This window comes from Pteronotus mesoamericanus, unplaced genomic scaffold (genome assembly GCF_021234165.1).
Source record: "Pteronotus mesoamericanus isolate MK-2021 breed Mesoamerican mustached bat unplaced genomic scaffold, CSHL_Meso_final scaffold_705, whole genome shotgun sequence".
NCBI lineage: Eukaryota > Metazoa > Chordata > Mammalia > Chiroptera > Mormoopidae > Pteronotus > Pteronotus mesoamericanus.
Window position 1 is genome coordinate 7,437,897 of NW_026555326.1, and position 5,074 is coordinate 7,442,970.

The window sequence follows — 5,074 nt, forward strand, 5'->3', positions numbered from 1 at the left end:
TTTCTCTTTTCTTCCTAGTAGAAAGGGGTTAAAAAATCCTCTGGGGTGATACTCCCTGTGATTCTGTTATCTCCTGCCTGTTTCCACATAGAGACATTTTCAAATAGAAAGACCCATGCACTTGTGGTTTGGGGAGTGGGAGTAGCCAGGGAGAGAGAGCTAGAAAGGCTATTTCCCAGTTGTACTCTGGAAGGTCAGGAGTGAGGAGGAGAGGGAAATTAACAAAGGCCCTGAGACCCTGGTGAAGAATGGGGGTCTTCTCAGGGCAGGCTGGGAAGAGGCAATGTGTCTAGGGGTGATATTTATGTCTCGGTGCCAGTTTTGTTACTTGAGAAGGAAGCTAGGGAGGTGGAAAGGGCTGCCTCCCCATTGCTGTCTCTCCCTCTCCAGCTCTGCTCAGAGCCCAGGAGCCCTAACACCAGATATCTTCCTCGCCAAGTACAACATTTGGGCCTTGCATACTAATGGGCCCCACTCTGCAGCTCCAGGGACTTAATGGTGAGCCCATCACGACCCCTTCTGTCCTCAGATAGGAATGTGCACTGGCTTGTAACAGAAACCAGGGTTTCTAAGCAAAGACTCAGAGAATGGGATGGGTGGAAGTTCTTGGGTATTAGGATTTGCCTGAATGGATGCTGTCTTCTGAAGGACAAGATGAAGCAACAAAGTCAGGAGACACATTCAGGGCCTCAGAGAGGCCCCATGAATTTCCCCAGTGAAAAACCAGGAGTCAGGACACAGTGCAGAAAAGTTGTATCTCCCAGATTCTGGATATTTCTTTTTCTTCTGCTCTCAGAAACTTCCCAAATGATTTGTTCAGGCCTGGCCAGTCCCTCAGAAGAGCCTGGATGGATGAGATTAGGGCTAAGATGACAACACTGCCAACAGGACTCGAGAGTCCCAAAGAACCCATCTGTTTTCTTTCTAGTATGAGTCAGTCCAGGCTGCCTCAGTAGGTGGCCTTGCCTGGCCCTCACTCCAGCAGCCCACAGCACACTCCTATGCCCCAGCCCTACACCTGAGCAAGAGGGATTAAAGGTGCTGGAGCCCAGGTCTGTACCATCAAACCATAGCTGGTCATCCACCTCCAACTTTAGGGCCCAGTTCTGACAACCAGCTTTCTGCCATGCTCTTGAGGCCCAGTTCCTTATATCTCGAGGACCAAGGCCTCTCCACCAGTCTTAGAGTGAAGGCTTGATCTGGTGACTCCCTGTCTCTAGGAGCTGTCTGATATCTGGTCCTCCAGCTCTTGTCCACTAGGCATTCATGGTAGCCATTGTTAATGAATTAAGTCACTCTTTCCTACTTTTTCTGCTGAAGCCAGATTTAAAATCCCCCTTTGTCCAGAGCTCTAGACAACCCCTACCAATCCATTAGACCCAGCAGGGGAGCTGAAATCTATTGGCCCTCCCTAGTTTTCCATTTTGTTTTCAGGACCTAAGTTCCTGACAGTGGCTACAGGTGTTCAACTGGACTCTCACAATTTCCAAACACATCCACTTTTGTGTCTCCCATCTCTGTGCTGTGCCCCACCTGCAGGGACAACCTGGCCATTTTGCTTTGGGAGATCCAACTCTAAGGATTCCTGGACCATCACTCACAGTACCCTCTTCCCTGCACTATGTTCTGCCTACCAGCCTAAGACCCCTCCCAGCCCCTACAGCTGGATCCTCTGGTAAGTGTTTGACTCACTCCGGGGCCAGATTCCAACTCTTTTCTGCCTCCCCTTTCTGCTGCTTTTCACCAGACCATGACCCAAAAAAGAGATGAGAGGCTCAAAGCTGCTGATTACAATTATGAGGCCAACTCCTTTCCTTTCCTCATCTCAGATGATAATTGACATTACTCTACATACTTAGGAAGAGGGGAATTTGGGGGAGAAAGAAGAAACAAGAATGTTACCTGGTTCTTAATCCAAAGAGGAGGGATATCATCTAATCAGGTTGAGAAAAACCCAAAAGGTGACCAGAACCACCAGCTTTATCCCATTTAAAACGCAAAGTACGTAATTGCTAATGACCTCAGTGGAAGTCCCAGCTTTCACTCAGCAGTAAATAAAATGTATAAACATTTTAATAATTTTAATTCTTCCAATCCATGAGCATGATATTTCCTTCTATTTATTTATGTGTTCTTCAATTTCTTTCATTAATGTCTTAAGTTTTCAGAGTACATGTCTTTTACTTCCTTGGTTAAATTTATCCCTAGGTATTTTATTCTTTTTCGTGCAATTGTAAATGGGATTATTTTCTTAGTTTATCTTTCTGATAGTTTGTTATTAATATATAGAAAGGCAACGAATTTTTAAGTATTCATTTTGTATCCTGCAACTTTGCTGAATTCATTTATTAGTTCTAATAGTTTTGGGTGGAATCTTTTAGGGTTTTCTATATACAGTATCATGTCAACTGCAAATAGTGACAATTTACTTCTTCCTTCTCTGTTTGAATAACTTTTATTCTTTTTTTTCTTGCCTGATTGTTGTGCGTAGGACTTACCATATTATGTTGAATAAGAGTGGTGAAAGTGGCTCTCCTTTTTTTCTCTCTTATCTCAGAGAAAAAGTTTTTAGCTTTTTACCATTGAGTATGATGTTAGCTGTGGGTTTGTCATTTATGGCCTTTATAATGTTAAGGCATGTTCCTTCTACACCTATTTTCTTGAGAGTTTTTATCATAAATGGATGTTAGATTTTGTCAAGTGGTTTTTTTTTTTTGCATCTATTGAGATGATCATATGATTTTTATCTTTCATTTTGTTTATGTGGTGTATCATGGTGATTGATTTATGGATTTTGAACTATCCTTGCATTCCTTGGATAAATCCCATTTCATTATGGTAAATGATCTTTTTAATGTGTTGCTAAATTTGGTTTGCTAATATTTTTGAGGATTTTTGCATCTATGTTCATCAGAGATATTGGCCTGTAATTTTCTTTTTTTGTGTAGTGTCTTTGTCTGGTTTTGTTATCAGGGTAGTGCTGGCATTGTAGAATGAGTTTGCAAGCTTTCTCTCCTCTTCAATTTTTTGGAATAGTTTGAAAAAGCTATATTAATTCTTTGACTGTTTGGTAAAATTTACCCATGAAGTCATCTGGTCCTAGACTTTTATTTTTGGGGAGTTTTTGATTATTTATTTAATTTTGTTTCTAGTTATTGATTTGTTCAGGTATTTTTGTTTCTTATTGATTGTCTTAGAAGATTATATGTTTCTGTGAATTTATCTATTTCTTCCAGGTTGATCAACTTATTGGCATATAATTGTTCATAGTATTCTCCTATAATCCTTTGTATTTTTGTGATGTCAGTTGACACATCTCCTTTTTCTTTCCTTTTATTTTTTTTTTTGTCACTCTCCTTTTTCATTTCTGATTTTATTTATTTGGGCCCTCTCTCTTTTTCTTGATGACTTTGGCTAAAGTTTTATCTATTTTGTTTATTTTTTTCAAAGAACCAGCTCATAGTTTCATTGATCTTTTCTATTTTTTTAGTCTCTATTTCATCGTTTCTGTTCTGATCTTTATATTTCCTCCCTTCTACTCACTTTGGGCTTTGTTCTTCTTTTTTTAGTTTCATACATATAAGGCCAGATAGTTTATTTAAAAATTTTCTTGTTTCTTGAGGTAGACTTGTTTGCTAGCATTTCCCTCTTAGAACTGTTTTTGTGGTGTCCCAGTGATTTTGGGTAGTTGTGTTTTCATTTTAATTTGTATCAAGATATTTTTATTTCCTCCTTGGTTTCTTGGTTATCCCATTGATTGCTTAGTAGCATGTTGTTTAGCATCCATGTATTTGTGTTTTTTTCCAGGTTTTTTTCCTTGTAATTGATTTCTAGTTTCACACCATTGTGATCAGAGAAGGTAACTGATATGTCAGTCTTCTTAAATTTACTGAGACTTGCTTTGTGGCCTTATATGTGCTCTTTCCTGAAGAATGTTTCATATGCTCTTGAAAAGAATGTGTATTTTGCTATTTTAGGGGTGAAATGTTTTGTAAATTTCTATTAAATTCACCTGATCTAATATGTCAGTTTAGGTCACTGTTTCCTTGTTGATTTTCTCTCTAGATAATCTATCCATTGATGTAAGTGGGATGTTTAAGTCCCCTAGTATAATTGTATTACTGTTTTTAAAAAAAATATGTTATTTCAACACTATTTACAATCACTAAGGTATGGAAGAAACCCAAGTGTCCATCAGTAGATGACTGGGTAAAACAACTTTGGGACATATACACAATGGAATACTACTTGGCCATAAAAAAGGAGAAAGTTTTATGCTTTGTGACAACATATATGGACCTGAAGAACATTACTGTAAGTGAAATAAGCCAGTCAGAGAAAGACAAATACCATATGATTTCACTCATATGTGGAATCTAATGAACAAACTGAACTAACAAGCAAAATAGAGACAGACTCAGAGAGAGCAGGATGACAGCTAAGGTGGTGGGGGAGAATAGGGGTATTGAGGGATTGAGCAAAAAGGAAAAAGGACTCCATGAACATGGACAACAAACAGTGTGGTGATTGTTGGGGTGGGGTAGATATAGGGAGACTAAAAGGTAATGGAAAAAATACAATAAAAGTAAATTAATGTAAATGCAAAAAAGATTTTATTTATTTTTACAGAGAGAGGAATGGAGGGAGAAAGAGAGAGAAAAACATCGAAGGGCCAGAGAAACACTGATTGACTGCCTCGGCTGCCTATCACACACCCCAAAACGGGGGACCTGGCCCACAATGCAGGCCTGTGCCCAGACAGGGAATCGAACCAACAATCTTTGCAGAATCATGCCCAACCCATTGAGCCACACCAGTAAAGGCTAACTGCATTACTGTTGATTCTCCCTTTTTGTCTGTTAATATGTTAATATTTGCTTTACATATTTAGACATTCCTAAATGGGTTCATAGATGTTTACAGGTGTTATGTCCTCTTGTTGGCTAGATTCCTTTATCATTATGTAATGCTCTTTTGTATCTCTTGTTACAGTCTTTGTTTTAAAGTCTATTTTGGCTGATACAAGTAATGCTATTACAGTTTCCTTTTTTTCCCATTTGCATGAAATATCTTT